A 20509-nucleotide genomic window follows, 5' to 3' on the forward strand; every position below is an offset into this window, starting at 1 on the left:
TATTATTATTATTATTATTATTATTTGCTAAGCTACAACCCTAGTTGGAAAAGCAGGATGCTAAAAGCCCAGGGGCTCCAACAGGGAAACTAGCCTAGTGAGGAAAGGAAAATAAACGGAAGATAAGGTATTTTAAGAAGAGTAACTTTAACATTACCTATATAAACTATAAAAACTTGAACAAAACAAGAGGAAGAGAAAAAATATAGAATAGTGTGCCCAAGTGTATCCCCAAGCAAAAGAACTCTAACCCATGACAGAGGCTATGACACTACCCGAGACTAGACAACAATGGTTTGATTTAGGAGTTTTCTTCTCCAATTCTTCTCCTAGGAAAGCTGCTTACCATAGACTAGGTATAATTCAAAACATTATCAGAGCCAAACAAGAGGATTATTTTGTATTTGTATGAATGGCTAAATTTAAAATTTGCGGTCTTTCTTTTTTTCAGACACAATAATAGTGCACAAGCGTACTATTATCGTACATTGTATCAGACCCATTTCATCGCATATGTATAACAACTATCGTATGGATGGCAGCCCTACTTCGTTTCTATAATTCTTTCCACTGGTTAAAAATTTTCCATTTTGGCTAGGAATTATAGTTTTGTTGTACTATGTTTCACAGAATATTTTCATATGAATACGATTTAGTATTAATAGATATGTAAGAGGGAATTGTGTAATTTAAAAATGTAGCTGCAGTTTGTTTACGGTATAAAGATAAAGAAAACGGTACGTACTTTTGAAAAAGAAAACGCGTTTAAGGGATACTATTATGTTTAACAGACATGCAAACCACATTCGAACTTTAATTTTCATAAAATATTTACTCAAGCTCTATGAATTTTTGTCAATTTGAGTATTATATTCTATAATATATTGATATTATATCAATAAATCAAGGATTAAAATGGAATAAGAAATATAATAGCGTACAATAACAGTAGATAACTTCAAATTAATGACGTCTAAAAATAAACTATACATAAATTATAACTGGTTAGTTCCTTATCATCAAGAGATTCTAGTTTGATTATAAGATTTTTGTACATTCATTATGCATTGCCCTTACCAGGTATAGTATAATTTGAGATAGAAATTTAGACATATGTAAGCGTAGGTTACTATTCTACTTTATATCATCCCTTGCAGCCAAGCTTTTGTTCATTAAATGTTAAAAATAGTTTAAATAGGTACGCTATGCTGTTGAAGAGGTACAATGTTATTTCAGTCAACTATTTTCAAACTTTGTATACATTTTTCCCCATTCCCAGAATTCTATCTTCTTTTGTGGAAATAATGAGCTGTGGCCTACATGGTTTACTTCCATTACCCTGTTGTTGTTTTTGAGTCATCCAAACAGATAGTCTCTCTCATAGGATTTGAGAAGCTGATGAGAGTGAGTTAGAAAACTTATTAAAGATTAAGAGTAAAAATTAAGAAGAAATAAGATAACGGTTGATGATGATAACAGTGATAGTGAAATAGAAAACCTAGTCAAAGATTAAGGCCAAAAAAAAAAAGTGTTGTAATAATTTGAATATAAGAGTCTGATTACAGATGTATATCAAATAGTGATAAACCCACATGAAAAATATTACCCGATTATAAATTTGCACCTTTCTATAATTAATAGAATAAGACTATCATAACACAAAACTTTAAATATCTAACAATGAAAACTAGATCTAAAATCTTTGTAATCTATACTTTGTAATATGCCTTAATTAATGTTGTGTATGTGCATACTAGCTGGCTTTATGTAAGCACGGGTTTATGCCTGTGAGCACCTAAGTTCTAGGATGATTAGCTACGGTGACCTCAGTCTGAAAGACTGTTAGAATGTCCTAATATTTTATATTCATGGCAGTATAAACTAATTAATTACCATATCCACTGATAAATATTGCTTAGCCATTCATATTTACACCAGATAGTCACAGGATAATCAAGAGCTGAAAATTATTAAGAGCATCTTTGCTGGAATTTTGTACTAATAGTTGCAGGTCTATACATAAGCACTGGCTGTTAAAATGTGTAATGCAATAGTTTATCGATCAATAGAAATATTAGGCTTATTACTAAATCCCTAAAAATGTTCATATTGGACTAATTTTTTTCTCTAGTAAACAGAGTCAACATCCTTTGAAATTATAAACATATACCACTATCGCAGTTGAAAGATGAGTTTGCAATAGATGTTGCCTACACTTAGTTTTTATAGCACATTAAGTTTGTATAGTGTAGGCTGGTTAAGACAAAATATAGTTTCTGTATCATTTCACTTTCAAGACAAATCTATTTTTTATCGTAAAAAAAAAAGCTTCTCAATAAAGGTTTATTCACATAGAGCAAACTTAATTTATTGAAAATAAAAGGTCAATATAACGTAGATCATAAGACCTGTCAAAATCTATGCAAATAAAACATTAGAAAATACTTTGAAAGAAAACATTTGTTACTTGAACTTTTCCTTCTAAAGAAAGAATATAGCCAGAAAAAAAAGGTTTAAATAGCTTTAGAGACTACTATTTTCTTACGTCCATATTTAGCACTAACTATATTAATCTTTTGTATAAAGATTTTTATTAATTGCAAAACTAGAACCACAAATACTTTCGACACTTCTATTAAAGTTTCACCTAGCAGCTTTGTAAACACCAGGAAGCACGAAGTTTTACTTATATTAGTCTACGCAATTATAAAATAGAAAACGTATATAAAAATTTTCAAAGAAAACCTAATGAAAGGTAAACTATACTTATTTGTAAAGCCACGTTAACAGAACTTTAATTTTTTGTCAAATTAAAAAATGAAGTAGCAGATTTTATAAATTCATGACTATTAGATTTTATGTCAAAGATGTAGCTCTAAGTGTAATAGACCGAAAATTAACAGAACAGTATCACAAATTTCAGTTGTAAATTAAGCCGCATTCAGAAGTTAGAGGTTGACTATTAGTATTTGTGTGTCATAGTTTGGTGTGCACCTCTTAGATTAAAAAATGCGGTGGTTGGCTATTTCATTGTATTTATAATTTCATCTATGTTACAATAAACCATAATGAGGTCTTAAGTAGAAAGTCAAGGATTAAAGTGACTTCATATTTTCCTCAAGGTCGAGTCATTAGAATCTTGGGGCCAACCGCTAGAGCTTAGTGTCATTGCAACCACGGAATATTAGCAGTTGCACCACAAAGTCGAACAGTGTGTGTCGGACAAACATTGTCATCATATCTAAATTAAAGGAGAATGACATAAGCGTTGAAATAAGTTTGGTTATGGTAATAAAAATTGGTATCAGATAAAGTTGATTACCTGGATTTATATTCCTTTTACTAGACAAAAATGGGAAAAAAAAAATACTTAGTTGATGTCTGCTGGCACCTCTGTTATCTATGTCTGTTATAATCTGTACTGGGGAATCAAGTAGTTATCAGCTTCAAGTACGGAGCATCATAACCACAGTACACCATTAAATAAAAGCCCAATCCAATAAATTAAATTATGTAGCATTATTATACCTTTTCTTTTGAGAACAATGAAAGGACTACTTGCAAAGACGGAGGGAAAAGAGAAGCCCTTCATCTATTTTGAAGGAAACAACATTATGAAGCAGACTAAAATCTAGTAGATGGGCCTAAATGCTTCATACATTTTATCGGAGAAATTAAAAGAAATCAAGACATGTATGAGGAAGCATTTTTTCCAGAAGCACGTCTGAATGCATTAATGAATCATATATGCCTAACTTAAAATAACCTCTCTGTGAACCGAGGATATTTCAATTAACATACAATTTATAGCCTATAATATTCGAAGAAAAAATTAATGTTTGAGACATGTCATACTTCGCATTATGTTAACTAGATACAAATTGTTAAGAAAGAGAGGGAGATTTTCCTCACGATCAAACACTACTTCGAGAAAATGAGACTTCGATGTCCATAATTGAAACAGATTCAGTCATGCTATACTCTTACATCGAAACACCATAATTTGGTTTTGCAGTTCTGTACCAACCTCAGACATATCTCCAATTGCGTAGCTCTTCCCTGTAATGACCCATTATGGATTCCATATTATTTTCTTTAAAACCCATTTACAGACATGCCATTTCTCGGAAGTTGAAATTATTCTAAACAATTACAGACATTCCACTTCTCGAAGTTTAAATTATTCTATTGCAGCTAAACTTTTATGTCTTTGTAAACATTTGCTTTGATGTTTTATAAGCATGGGCTCTGTCAGTACAGTTGGAGTAGCAACCGAGCCTCTCTTCTATTTCAAGTCAGCTTTTCTCCGTAACTGAATTACAACAAGTCGTGTTTACAGGGAAGGAGATACCTAATCTTGTAAGAAAGTTAATGTGGTAAAATCGCAGAACTCCGTCCATAGTGCCACTGGCTACGGAGAATGTCTGAAGCTCGCACTCTACGAACACAGGCACTGTCCCAGAGCACTGTGCTCGTTATTGTCATCATAAAAGATTCTTAACTGGTAAAAAGTGTGTTCGACGGTGGGGACGTACCTTAAGACTATATTATTCAGGCTTAATTTATCGGCACTTTACAATAGCATATCACCTGGAGACCAAATACACCGACCCCCAAAGGATTCTAAACTAACCTTGACAAAATTCACTTCCAATTCAAGCAGTTTTCTGATTTCGCTTATGTAAGCCCATGAGCAAGAATAAGGCCAAGTCCTAAAAAATGGTGGGAGGATTACAAAACCTGTACAACAAATTAAGATACTCCTGATAAAGTGCCTGTACAAGGTAAGACTACGGGCAGCAGACTTAATTGGTAACTAATTGCAACCAACCACTATACAATACTAACTTTTCTTACTGCTAAGTGTCGGGCACATTAAAACTACAAGTAGCGTACGGAGACTTGTCTTATGTCTTACCGAGCATGTTCTATCTACTGCCACATTACTGCAGCAACTGTGGTATGTGGTAAAAATAAGGTTTGCCACATACAACAGCCAGCTTTTCTGTTACCCAGCACTAGAAAAACAGACTTCTGCCTGTTCTGCATTTGCCCTTTGTAAGACTGATAAGGGTCTAACCCAAGAATCTTCATGATCCCATTCTAATGTTTGACAAAAATCTTACAACTTTCATTAATCAACACACTGGCTTTATTGAAGGCGCTTAAAAACATATTTAAGATATTTGGCACTGGTATCTACCGGCTGATAATGAAAGACTTCAAACTATGGACACCAAACACTTAAAACATTCTTTAATGTCAAAGTGATTATTTTCAAGTTAAACAGCATTCATTAAATTCGGTTTTTGCTAAGGTTAAATCAAAATATTTTCAGATCAAAATTTAGGAGCTTAAAATCTGGTCAACACCCCGTATTCAGAGCTAGGCTACTGATGAAAAATTTATACGAAAATACGCTTAACTTACTTCAAATATATTGATCAAAGTTGTAATTAAATATTCGGGACAGTCCTGAATTAAAAAATAACCAGATCCTTGCCAAAACAAGTTTCCTTTATTCCACATATGTAATCTAAACCATTTTTAAGAAATGGCTTGCTCTGCCTATCCGGCTATCTAGTTACAACCAATTATAATTTTCCAGCGAAGGCAGTTTTAACTTGCAAATTTTTGGTTCAACTTGCGCAGCAATTTTAAGTCTCTTAGCTGTGTTCATAGCCATAGAATATATAAATTCGTAGCTTGAGCCAATGTACAGTTTACACTTTTCTACAAACATAACTTGCAAACTGATCAAAACTAATAATTGGTCCTTTAACAAATATTCATGAAAATTTTAATTGCGTTAGATATTACCAATCACTAAAACTCAAAAGTTTCTAGGAAATATTCAAAATGCTTTTTAATACAAAGGCTTCACATTGGTTACCCGCTTTAATGATAATGACAAAATATTCTACTTAAAAATCTTCACAAGGGTTAAGATTTTCTGGTAATCATATATTTAATGCATCAGATCATACCATGGGGAAAATCTTAATAGGAATAAATTTTTCTTTAGCATCTAGTAACAAGCACCTCACCTTAGGAGAAACCCCAATGTATAAAAAAAAAAAGTTCAAAAAAAAAATTGAAACTAGTCTCAAGTTTAGTTTTAAAGAACCAAACTTGCAAGTAACAAATGCCCAGGGTTGCAAAATAAAGTGTCAAGATTAGATTTTAATGTTTCAGTTTAACTGATAGTGTCAAAATCTTTAATGTCAGTCAAGTACAATAATTATAAATTGTCAAAAGCTCAAGTTTGGTTACCCAGTACAATACAAATTTGAGAAAAAACAGTTTCAAAATTCAACTTTGAAAATTATTCAAAGATTTTTTTTGAAAATATATTCACTATTCACGTTACATAGAAAAGGGTAAAATGCATCATTCAATTTGAGGACTAATTATCTGAAGTTACTGTAAGGAGAAACTTCTTTTGAATTTCTTTTTTTTTTCTATGGTGGCGAGTTATCAAGCTGGGTATACTGCTCCATGTGGTTTTTAGTTTTATCTAAGGCACATATAAACTACGATAGTATTTGGAAGTGTTGCATATGTAGTGCTTTGATCTCCAGTGTTTAGGGGCTGTGACTTTTCTAATAGGCCCCATCTGGGGCAAAGTCCCCTGGCAGTCTGGACCGACCGTCAGATCTCCAGTTTAATCTTGGCATGTAGACATTTCCAAGATAATTCTTAAGAATCTCATAGCTTACACAGCAAAATATCCATCTGGAAGTAATAAGATTTTTAAATTAGTAGGCCCAGATTTTGATAAAATAAATTTCAGGTAAAGTCAGATTAAACTGGTTTCTAATAGGTAATCAGACCGATAATACGAGTAGGATTTAGCAATTTGAGAACTTTGTACTCAGACGCTTTAAGGTAAACAAGTTTGTGTAAAATATTACTGCCAGTACCTAAGGACTACGAAATGTTCTACAGGTCTTAATTACATGTTCTGGTAACGAAATTACAACAGTTTCAACCAGTAGAAGACTTCCTATACAGCCTTCAGCATTAGTATCCCTGACTAATAAGGTGGTTTTAACCTATCTTCATAATGATAAAGTCAAAGTTGAACAAACATTTCCTAACTAGAAACCCGAGTCCCTTGATAATCTTGAGCAATTTTAGCGACTGACCTTGACCTAGGACAAAGTGGCAGGCGAAACTGGTCAAGTGATGAAAGTTATCTATTCTTACACAAATAACCCTGATCCTTTAATAGAAGTTTCCAGGAAACTTTTCAATAGGATCTTCCATACCCAAAACGGGTAGTTAAAATCCCAGGATGTGAAGGCAATGGGCTGTTATAGCAGAAGCGAAGACTGCTGGTAACCTAAGACTTGGGGAAAAGGTCTTCGTTAGGATAGGCTCATACAGAAGTGGTAGAATAAGGTCATTCCCTAAATGACTAAGGATATGGTCAATGTATAGTCATTTACAGACTTTTTCCATGAACCCATCAAGTTCAACAAATAAAGTTACTAAAAGTTTAACCTGCCGTTATGCTCGGAAAATAAGACCATTGCTGCATCACAAGCAAGGGGCCAGACATACCTCTCATCCTAGAGTATTCTTAATGTTTCTTCTCTTCCAAGACGGGAGCTAGGTTATGTCCAAGGTCCATTTAGCAGCTAACACTGGACAAAAAGTAAGTATCCTGGCGATTGTGGGTAGTGTCCTGAAAGTAGTGCATGGCGAATGCCGCTAGACTTCTAAAAAAAAAAAAAGCCTACAACACAAACCAACTAGTTCTTCTGGCTGAAGTATTGTTTCAATCCAGTCTTGACTGCGTGCATGCTCATGAAGTGCAAGATTTTTCCTATCTGCGCAAACCAGTGTCCTTTAAGAATACAAGAAAAATCTTAAGTATACAAAACCGAGTCTTCTAGTAAGAGTGAAGAAAGTGACTTCAGCCAAGCTGGAACAGACTAAATTTAAATTGTCCATTGGGTGTAGGGTAGGCTTCACTCAGTTCCCACCAATTCTAAACCATTAATCTTTATAAACTGGTTTAAGACAGACCGATTTCCTTTCATCACAGGGGCTGACCTGAGAAATACCCTATCTAGATAATTGCAGGAGGTTTTAGTTCATAGAATTGGAAGATCTGAATACCACTGTTCCAACTTATGAGCAACAGTGATCATTCTGGTTACAACTCAATTGATTAGTTTCTAAATCAGGCTAAATGATAGAAATGTGTCCAAGGGTTAATGGAAGGAGTGACCACTGCACTCAAATTCCTGAAATACCTAGATTACGCTTTCAGTCTGGCTCCTAACTGGTACCAGACTGGAGACTGCAGCTATAGGTTTACAAGAACCTCTTCCCACTGGGGTTCTATCATGGATCTGTATAATCCTTCTCAGAGTAGTCAAATTGGAACAAGAACTTAAGGACAATATCATGCAATGGCCGAGCTGATTGAACATTATCAGGCTCCCTTCAGGGAGCCAACTGGACCCCCCTCTTGCTTCCTCAGGCTAATGGAGCGCTAGACAACTTTCCCTTTGGAGTGCGAAAGCTTGGTACCAAAGAATTAAGTAGCACAATCATGTGTCCCTGGTGGGAGGCCCTCTGATTAATGCCTGCTCCCAATGAGACATGTGCTTGTGCTGGGCAGTCCTGAGAAGTAACATTCACATTCAAATTCCCTATTGCACAAATGGGTTTGGAGGTCAGTGCAACTGAATCTATTGCTGTAAATTCTGTGGAATGGTCTGCACTAACATCTTTGAATGAAAGGACCCTGGTGCATTTGAAGATCTGTACATTTAAACAAATAGTTTTAGCTCCCAGATAAAACTGGACCAATTAATGTAGTTCCCTGGGGACTTATTAACCACTGTACCACAAATCTACACAGCAACCTATTGATAATCCCCCAGACTGAGGACTAAGGAGTCTACTAAGGAGACTTACGATTGTCTTAATGTTCAAGTTACGAACTATCTTCGTTCGTACAACTAAGAGTGAAGATAGATTCCTTTTCAAATAAGAACTCTTAGGGGCTGAAGTCCATTTCAAATAAGAATTCTCTTTAGGGGCTGAAGTCCAAGAAGAAAGGTCTAGAGTAGCCTTATAAACTTTCCCGGGAACAGGAAGGAAGAGCCATTCCTTCAAACAGTGTGCACTCTGTCAAGTGAAAGTATTAAAAGAGCAAGCACCTGCACTCCAAAGAGACCATCCCAGGAAGGGGTGTGCTCCCAGATTGAGCCTCTCCCCCTCTGGCAAAAGAAGAAATGGCTAGCACCCCTTCAGTGGGAGAAGTTCAGCATGCACTATCCTTCCACATCTTAAGATTATTTACGATAGTCTGACTACATCAGGCCATAGGCATACATTCCACATGTGGTAGTAGCCAGCAAGCACCGCTTCCATATCTTCTGTATCTGTGCGAACGGAAGTTTGACAACTGCCTTCATCCTGACTGAGCAAAAACAGCATATGCAGACTACATTAGTATTTATCAGCTTTTGCAGCTCTCCAAAAAATATGGCAGTTGTCCAGGATAATAAGAAATGAAGCCATCTTGTCCCAACTGACCATATGCTGTCCCATACAAGAACACGGGTACCATGTCCAGGCCATACCAATAGTTATCAGCATATGAGAATTTTCAGTGCTCTGCCGCTCCTGTACAAGACAGGACAGGTAAAAGCAGTGCATGCAAATACTTCCTGTGTGGTCAGATTTTGGCACTTAACCTCCCTAAGAGAAATACATCAAGGCAAGGCGAGATATGGGAGACTTCATGGCAGTCACTATTTATATGAAGTCTTCCAGACAAACAGATAAGGCCATCTGGATATTGGGTGCAATCGGGACAGTGAAACTAAAGGGGCTGTTCAAGAGCCTTTTCAGTCCAAACTGAGTAACTGGTGAAGAGTACAAAGGTGGCGAAAGTATGCACTTCAACCGGTCCAGATAAGAGCTATTTTGCTTGTTTATGGTCTATCCCAACTCCCATATAATGAGTCTGGCTAATAACTAGAGAATGCACGGACAGGGCACAGGCCCATAAGATCCAAAACTGCTTTTATGAGCGAGGAATGCCCCTGCAGCTTATGTAGGAACAAATTTAAGTGGTCCCTGTCCAATATATCTAGGTTGCCACAACAGGAAACTACAGATCCAGCACCAGCGGGGAATCAATTATTCTCAGCAAAGGTTGCTGGCTCAATGAACAATCTTACAAGATAGCGCTCCATCTATTAGTGCCTTCAAAACTAAGGATCATTTAGACATACACCAAGTTATCATATCAACCTTTAAACCAAATTTACATTTCAACCAAAATAAGCTGTTCCCTACTTAAGAGAATAAGACAAAATTAGGAAATTGACCTAACTATACTTCGGGTACCTAATGGCTTTTCCATTAGTTTTATTGCTTAATGCCTTTAAGAAGTCAGTGCTGGTTAGAATAAGGATGGTAATCCTCTAAGAACAGTGCAGCAACAATACCTTTCCTCATACTCAGCATTAGGTATGAGTAACACTACCTTCTCTAGAATTAGGTTGGTGTTTTTAAGGCCTCACAACAAAGAGAATACACATTTGACAGACATGCCATACATTAGGAATGTGGAAAACGGGAGGTTTCCACTGATCTCTTGCATTACAGTATTTGGATAACTTCAAATCTGGATATGCCATTAATATCCCCTCGAACAAAACTGCAAATCTATTAAATCTTAACAGAAAAATATAACACCGGCCAGACAAAGCTGAAAGAACTGTACTGCTCTGTTGCTAGAATTAAAAGTAATAACTCATGGTGATGGCGGAGGGCTACTTCACACCCACCAGCTAATAAAACCACCTAGTTTTAAAAGGTAGTTTCTAGTTATTCCGAAAAAACTCTGGCAGGAGTCTGTATTCTTGTAGGAATAAAAATCTGTCTTTAGGAAAATCAGCTTAATCTTAAGAATAATCTTGAGGTATACTATGACAAAGCTACCTTTTTGGAATTTTAGGAATAAAATCTACTTTGGCCCTAGCCAAATTTGAACCATTTGACTTTAATGGAAGTTTAATTTTAGTTCTTAAAATAACCTGGCTCCAATATATAACCAGAAAATTATGTCTGCACTAGATATCACTAACCCACAGTTATTTTATAAGGCCACAATAGTACTCAATTGGCATTAAAATTAAATAACTGATTATACCAGTATAGTAAACTTCAAAATCTAAACTAGATATTTGTAAATTCCTAATTAAAAGTTTTTACCAAAAGTTGGGCACTAGTTATTCGTACAAAGTCTGCAAGTAAATGTTACAGCCAAAATCTATGACAATACTAATTTAAATTTTTTTTTTTTTTTATAACTGATCAGTTGTAGAAATAGTTGATGGGAGAATGGTCACTGCATTCGTGGGAGAATGGTCACTGCATTCGTGGGAGAATGGTCACTGCATTCGTGGGAGAATGGTCACTGCATTCGTGGGAGAATGGTCACTGCATTCGTGGGAGAATGGTCACTGCATTCGTGGGAGAATGGTCACTGCATTCGTGGGAGAATGGTCACTGCATTCGTGGGAGAATGGTCACTGCATTCGTGGGAGAATGGTCACTGCATTCGTGGGAGAATGGTCACTGCATTCGTGGGAGAATGGTCACTGCATTCGTGGGAGAATGGTCACTGCATTCGTGGGAGAATGGTCACTGCATTCGTGGGAGAATGGTCACTGCATTCGTGGGAGAATGGTCACTGCATTCGTGGGAGAATGGTCACTGCATTCGTGGGAGAATGGTCGAATTGACTTTGTTTTTCTTTGTCCTATTTTTTGGTGTTCGTTTATGGACGTCAAGTAAACTGAATGATAGCAGTTTGTTATTAAATGTAAATTTTTAACTTAACCCGTTTTGTATTCTAATTTAATTAGTTTAATGTTAAGTGTATTCCTTATAAGTTAACTTATTTCCAAATCTATTTTTTCGTCCATAAACGAACACCAAAAAATAGGACAAAAAGAAAGAAACACGTTCCTTATAAGGAAACTTGTTTCCAAGTCTTTATTTTTCGTCCATAATCGAACACCAAAAAATAGGACAAAAAGAAAGAAACGTTCCTTATAAGGAAACTTATTTCCAAGTCTTTATTTTTCGTCCATAATCGAACACCAAAAAATAAGACAAAAAGAAAGAAACGTTCCTTATAAGGAAACTTATTTCCAAGTCTTTATTTTTCGTCCATAATCGAACACCAAAAAATAGGACAAAAATAAAGAAAAACGTTCCTTATAAGGAAACTTATTTCCAAGTCTTTATTTTTCGTCCATAATCGAACACCAAAAAATAGGACAAAAAGAAAGAAAAACGTTCCTTATAAGGAAACTTATTTCCAAGTCTTTATTTTTCGTCCATAATCGAACACCAAAAAATAGGACAAAAAGAAAGAAACGTTCCTTATAAGGAAACTTATTTCCAAGTCTTTATTTTTCGTCCATAATTGAACACCAAAAAATAGGACAAGAAAGAAAAACGTTCCTTATAAGGAAACTTATTTCCAAGTCTTTATTTTTCGTCCATAATCGAACACCAAAAAATAGGACAAAAAGAAAAAAACGTTCCTTATAAGGAAACTTATTTCCAAGTCTTTATTTTTCGTCCATAAACTAACACCAAAAAATAGGACAAAAAGAAAGAAACGTTCCTTATAAGGAAACTTATTTCCAAGTCTTTATTTTTCGTCCATAATCGAACACCAAAAAATAGGACAAAAAGAAAGAAAAACGTTCCTTATAAGGAAACTTATTTCCAAGTCTTTATTTTTCGTCCATAATCGAACACCAAAAAATAGGACAAAAAGAAAGAAAAACGTTCCTTATAAGGAAACTTATTTCCAAGTCTATTTTTCGTCCATAATCGAACACCAAAAAATAGGACAAAAAGAAAGAAAAACGTTCCTTATAAGGAAACTTATTTCCAAGTCTTTATTTTTCGTCCATAATCGAACACCAAAAAATAGGACAAAAAGAAAAAAAAAGTTCCTTATAAGGAAACTTATTTCCAAGTCTATTTTTCGTCCATAATCTAACACCAAAAAATAGGACAAAAAGAAAGAAAAACGTTCCTTATAAGGAAACTTATTTCCAAGTCTTTATTTTTCGTCCATAATCGAACACCAAAAAATAGGACAAAAAGAAAGAAAAACGTTCCTTATAAGGAAACTTATTTCCAAGTCTATTTTTCGTCCATAATCTAACACCAAAAAATAGGACAAAAAGAAAGAAAAACGTTCCTTATAAGGAAACTTATTTCCAAGTCTTTATTTTTCGTCCATAATCGAACACCAAAAAATAGGACAAAAAGAAAAAAACGTTCCTTATAAGGAAACTTATTTCCAAGTCTTTATTTTTCGTCCATAAACTAACACCAAAAAATAGGACAAAAAGAAAGAAAAACGTTCCTTATAAGGAAACTTATTTCCAAGTCTTTATTTTTCGTCCATAATCGAACACCAAAAAATAGGACAAAAAGAAAGAAAAACGTTCCTTATAAGGAAACTTATTTCCAAGTCTTTATTTTTCGTCCATAATCGAACACCAAAAAATAGGACAAAAAGAAAGAAAAACGTTCCTTATAAGGAAACTTATTTCCAAGTCTATTTTTCGTCCATAATCGAACAACAAAAAATAGGACAAAAAGAAAGAAAAACGTTCCTTATAAGGAAACTTATTTCCAAGTCTTTATTTTTCGTCCATAATCGAACACCAAAAAATAGGACAAAAAGAAAAAAAGTTCCTTATAAGGAAACTTATTTCCAAGTCTATTTTTCGTCCATAATCTAACACCAAAAAATAGGACAAAAAGAAAGAAAAACGTTCCTTATAAGGAAACTTATTTCCAAGTCTTTATTTTTCGTCCATAATCGAACACCAAAAAATAGGACAAAAAGAAAGAAAAACGTTCCTTATAAGGAAACTTATTTCCAAGTCTATTTTTTGTCCATAAACGAACACCAAAAAATAGGACAAAAAGAAAAACTAACTAGTCAATTCGACTATTCTCCCACGAATGCAATTTCCATTCCCCAATCAACTATTTTTACATCTACCCCAATTAAAAATTAAAGTGAATACACAAAGAACCCTTTTGACAGAAAATCTACAACAAAAGACTACTTTTATAAAAAAAAAAAAAAAATATTGTTTAAAATATACCTTCCCGAGCTAGGCTTCTTCTTAGGTTTCTGGAGGCAAGAAGTACTACAGATAGGCCTAGTAGATGTTCCATTGGGCAAAGCTGTTCGTGTCAGGCATTTCATCTGTTTCCAACTCGCTAACATTTTCTTCTTTTTCTTAAATTTGAACATAAATTAGGATCATTAAGTTCAGAATATAATTCTAAAGGTATTAAAAAACAAATTATACTTTCACTTTTATCAGGCTTAATACGAACAGTACGTACAACACCTTCGTTGTCACTGAATGTTTCAACAATGCTAACCAATGGCCAATAAGTTCTATATTTGGAAGGTAACTTAAGAGCGCAATTTCCCCTTTTTCTTACTTTATTGGAGGATGAAAAGATGATATGTCCTTTAATTTCAAACTTAAGGGATATTCAGAATGCCATCTTTCCTTAAAGCTTTCATAAAGTCCATCCCTAGTTTCCAAAGTAGGAGCAAGGAGAGAAGAATACTCATCCTCCTCACCATACTCCCACTCAGGAACTTGTTCAGAATCACCAAACATTAATAAAGGAATAAATTTGCCAACCAAGAAATGATTAAGAAATCATGTCCAACTAATTTTCACAATCTCCATAAGTTAAAGGCCTACTATTCAAAATTTGAATGTCAGGAAAGTGACAAACTCTGAAAATGAAGGAGCATATCTACCAAGAATTTTAAAAAGGCAATGCTTCAGTTTCAATTAATTTTTCCCAAAGAGCACCATAACACGCTGTGTACACAGGGATAGTCTTATGAGAAATTGAAGCGACCTTAAACTTCTCCTCAAACTCAGAAGTAACTTCAATTATATTACCAGCCTGAACAAAAGATTTGGCATTATCAGAATAAAACAAACACGAAACCTATTGAAAACCTAATTAAAGCTAATATAAATCCAGAGGTTGACATGGACAACTTCCAAATGTATTGCTCTTTTATTGAAACAAGAGAAAATAAGTACCTTAAATTTTTCTCCATTTTTATCCCTTAACCTTAAGGGGCCTGTATAATCTACACCAGTATGAGCAAAAGTCACACAAATTAACCCTGGAAGAAGGAGAGGGATACTTCACTGTGCTAGCATTATAACACTTTCATACAATACAATCCTTAAGGAGAGAAAACTGCTTGCCTAGCCTTCACAATCCACAAACCATGCATGGGCAAAAAACTAAGTGGATTGCAAACCCACATGCATAAACTTACAATGGGCATAAATCAACAACTGGGTCAAATAATGCTTCTTATCCACAAGAAAAGGATTGACAATATCAAATTTTAAAGTATTATAGGACAAGACCCTCTCTTACTGGTTAACAAGGTTCATAAGAATAAATTCTCATAAAAAAAGCTTCCTTTGTGAACGATGAACAAAATTTACTACTGTTCCAGATGGAATAACTCCATTAGCCAACTTAATTGCTATAACCTTAATAAACAACTCTACGGAGTCTAAATCTAACTGACAAATCCTGAAGGATATCATTCCCTAGGATACCTAATATATTGAGAATTTCAGAACTCCTTCCTGGGTAATCATTGCAAACAGAAAAACTTGAAGATTCCAAATTTTTAACTACAGAAGGCAACATAGGAATTTTGAGGGAAAGTAAAATTTTCCAGTGCAAAAAAAAAAAAAAAAAAAAAAAAACCATTATCCCACAAGGCTACCAAATGAAATCCCTCACTAACTAGTTGGCAACCCAAAAGAAGAAACTAACCTAGGTAAAGGAGCACCAGAATCTAATTTACTATTAACAACTTTTTTATTAATAACACTAAACTGGGCTCCAGTGTAATAGAAGACATTTAAGATTTCCTACCCCTACCAACTTGAGTAATAAAGGGAACAAATATTTCAGACCCTGATTGACAACTTTATACTTTTTACCAAGATCCTTAATAGCACGAGGACACATTGCTCCATGATGTTCAGATTTATTGCTAAACATTTACAAGGAAACTGATTTTTCACCGGACATTCTGAGGCCCCATGCCTGTCACTCAAGCATTTAATGCATAAAGTTAGTTCTTCAGCTCTATTCTTCCTAGCTTACAAAGTATCGCACCTAGTACATTTAGAAGAGTTATGAATTGTTTCTTAACAACATTAACATCTACCAGATGATAAAAGGTTTACTGGTAAATTGAACTTTATTAGCGTCATTACTAGCAGTAGATTTACTACTATACTTTGATTGTTGGAAATTACAGTCTTTACCTTCATATTTAACTAGGGTTTTGCACCAGAATTTTCATTATGACCTAAACTAAGGCGTGCAATAATACTGATAATTATCTAACAACTGGTTAAAATTAGGTTAAGATCCTGTAGTTCTAGATAGTTCTATCAAAAACCCTTCCAGGAAGTTCCCTATTTACAATTATACTAATTAGCAATAGAGCAGCCGAATCAACTTCAATCAGATCTATACCAAGTCCCTTCAAGTCAATGAATTTATTTAAAGATCTAACCAAAGAATCTACTTCAATAAGTTTACTTCAGAAGTGTTCAAAACTTCACCTATTACTTGATCAATTATGTTGCCTTCATAAAGAAAACTAAGAAATTGTTCTTTGAAAAGACTTCCCTTAATTGATTTGTTAGATAATTCTAACAGTACAGTAATTAGATATCTTTATATAATATTTTCTAAAGCCAAACCTTAACAAAATCCTGTTTAAAAACAAAGAACCCCGCCAAAGTAGTTCAAAATTAACTAGCGACTAAAAGATTAAAAAATTACTTATATTTTATGTTTACAGTATAAAGTACATCTAAAAAGTCTCTTCTATGATAAGTATTTGCGGTTACCTGGACAACTAAAAGGTTTCAGAGGCTAATAAAACAGACCACTACCAACCATATTTAAAATTCCATTAACTTTATCCAGTCTTCAAAACCGAACAACCATTAATCAAGGTTTAGAACAATCTTAGGAAACCTTTATTGAACAAACTAGTGTAGTAATTGTAAATAATGACTGTACTCGGGATTGAGTCCCAGACGCCAGTATGTTACAAAGCGCATATCAGGACCTGAGAATAACTTATCTAAAATTCGTGTACTGTGTATGAAAAACATGGTAATCTGACTAGAAAAAATCTACAAGACCTAGGAATGGTCATGAGTTACCCTACGACTATTCAAAAGCAGTTTAAGTATACAGTATGCGTTAATTATGCTATGTGCGGAGAAATAAATATTCGGCAAATGTGCTAGATATGAATACCTATATGGTGGCCGAAATGTCTAAACTATATACTAAATATATCAAGGCTAACAAACAAGCCGTTTTAAAGTAAAAAATTTGTACTAATATTTTTACTTTAAATAATTTGTAGAATCTAAAAAATAAAACTTCCTAAATATCTTATACCAAAATTTCTCATTGTTGATTTAAGCTTTAAGTTCTCAATGGCATTTCAGATTAATATTTAGTTTCGAAAACATATATGAAACTAGAACAAGTCAAAACAGTCTATAGCTAGAGAAAGTTTTCGGAAAGCGTAAAATGCAATCTTCCCAGACCATTTCGAATCAAACTAATATTCAATGGCCAATCTATGAAGCACATCAAATAAATTTTGAAAACTGCATACTTACGAATTTTAAGAAAAACGACCCCCCGTGGAAGATACGGGTAACTTCGGAACATGGAAATTAATAACCACAAAGAGCCAATGCTTTGAACGATATTGCAAACTCAACAGAGCATGGCAGTATGACAGCACTGATAAAACCAATATACACTCAACCATCCTAGCGATGGAACTATGCTATGTCGCACATTTGATTTACTGTCTACACCACACTCCCCATAACCGTTAGTAGACTAATTTTGACGTAATATCAATTATACAAGTCCTAAATCTACATTTTTACGAACTATTCCTAAAACAATCATAAAATATCAGATTACAGTATTTAATTAGATATGATTAAACTAGCTGTTCAGCAGCACTGATATTACATGTAATAAATCACACATAACTAACTCTCTCCACAAGGAACTTCTAAGAATGAACTTAGAGAAGTGCTTACTGTCTAAAGTTTACTCCCAGAAAGAGGATAAAACTACTAAGTAAAAGTTCCGAATACCTTAACGGAACCATACGTAACTAAACACCATTAGCAAATTTAATCATACGAAAACTGCAAAAAGTAATCTTATAAACTATGAAACAGCAATTCCTAATTTGACACATTGCTAATACACAGAAAAACAAATATTCAATCGTCACCCTAACACTCACCTAATATAATTCACCAGTTTCTGCTCCACCACTTCAATGACAAACTAGTATGTAAATAAAATGCCTTCACTTGCGTTCAGAACTCCAATAACAAGGATGATAAAACAACGAAGTAGACATTTAGAGACCGTGCCTTTAGTTTAGAGTCCTTGTGTAAGCAGTGGCACCATCTATGTTTAAGTTTCCGAATCACTAGTCTTTGAGGACTTCTGACGTCACCTTCACAGAAACCGCTGCAAAGACTATAAATTTCCGTTTATTTACAAAAACACGGAATTGACTTTGCATTAGGAAATTGCAGTAATTACGTAAATAAAATGTATACTGCTCAGAGTTGAATAAAATTTGGCGTTGAATATATTTTCCACTTATTTTGTAAGTTTTAAGTAACAGATTTGGCAAGTTTTACTTTTGGTTTGCCTTCTTCACATCATTTATCTACGTCGGTCGTTAGAGAGAGAGAGAGAGAGAGAGAGAGAGAGAGAGAGAGAGAGAGAATTCCCCCAAACACCCTATGAAATAACACTATACATTCAGAGTTTATATCTCCAAAATAAAATAAAATGTTTGTTCGTTCGTACATCCTTAATTTTTAGGAAGAGAATAAAAGCCTACATTTAGGCGCTTTTATGTTTTTTTATATATATATCGGAATAGGCATCAACCTATGCAAAGAAACGAATATTAAGTGAAATAATGTCTGTGGAACTTCAAAGGTTCAAACTTGCAGTTAATGTTTTCATGTTAAACAGGGTGACATAAGTCCCTTTTTACGGCTTATATATGAAAGATCTGTTCTAATGTTGTTAATGTTCATAAGATATTTTATTCTAGGTGTTCATTACTTCTCTTGCAATTGATTTATCCTCATTTCCTTTCCTCACTGAGCTATTTTTCCCGGTTGGAATCCTTGGGCTTATAGCATCCTGCTTTTCCAACTAGGGTTATAGCTTAAATAATAATAATAATAATAATAATAATAATAATAATAATAATAATCGGGGGAAATACCGAATAGAAATGCCTACAGTTCACCGCGCGAGCAGCATATACTGCACTATTCTCCTGCAAGGAAGCATATTTGGTTCCTCAAGAAACTGTCTCTTTGTACTAGGATTGATAAACACATGACATTCAATATATGTCTAGGCAAAAGGAAAATGTGCCTAAACCAGAGAGAAGGATGCTATGTAGTACTATCTGGCCAGTCAAAGGACCCAATAGCCCTCTAGCGGTAGTATCTCAACGGTGGCTGGTGCCCTCGGGAACCTGCACTTACGAGTAAGTGCGTTCAAATCCTCGTTAGATTATTACTGAGCTATTATTTTCATACCAAATTCAATCCTTAAAACTCATCAGGAATTTATGATTATTTCCGTTGGGGTGAAAGCTACGCGTTGTTGAGCCCTGTCTTGGAATCAGACCTCCGGTAACATCATTTATTTCTTTTTTGATAGTTTCCTAAAATATACTTCGCAAGGTAAGATAAATGTTACAACGATGATTAACAGAGGTTTATCTTTTTCACCATTTATATCCTTGTGGGTTGAAGAGATATTTTCTTAAAACTCTGAAGAACAGACGCTTACCCGAGTGTCTGACATGGAAGCGTTCGTTTCGCAAGAAAATTCCCGTGAAACGGCTTTGCTGTCTTGGGCAATTACCTTTGCTTTTGCATTCGTTTCTCCACATTTTCTCTCTCATTTCCCAGATAAGCTCAAGCATTCGAAACTTTCTGAATAGTTGTCAGACTTCTCATTCCCTTTTCGTTTTTGTCCACTAAAGAATGCCAAGGAAAAATGGGTTTAAGTCGAGGATCAACGTTGCACAAATAAAGATTTTTTTTCCATCAAGTTGCAATAATTGTTTATGTTACAGCGAGAGGGAAAATACTTTGATGGTAATAGTGGGATAGTTTTGGGGTTCTCTGTAAGATGATATTAAGGTCGAGGCCTAATGCTTAATAGTTTATATTATTATTATTATTATTATTATTATTATTATTATTATTATTATTATTATTATTATTATTATTATTATTATTATTATTATTAC

This window comes from Palaemon carinicauda, chromosome 7 (assembly GCF_036898095.1).
Source record: "Palaemon carinicauda isolate YSFRI2023 chromosome 7, ASM3689809v2, whole genome shotgun sequence".
Lineage (NCBI taxonomy): Eukaryota > Metazoa > Arthropoda > Malacostraca > Decapoda > Palaemonidae > Palaemon > Palaemon carinicauda.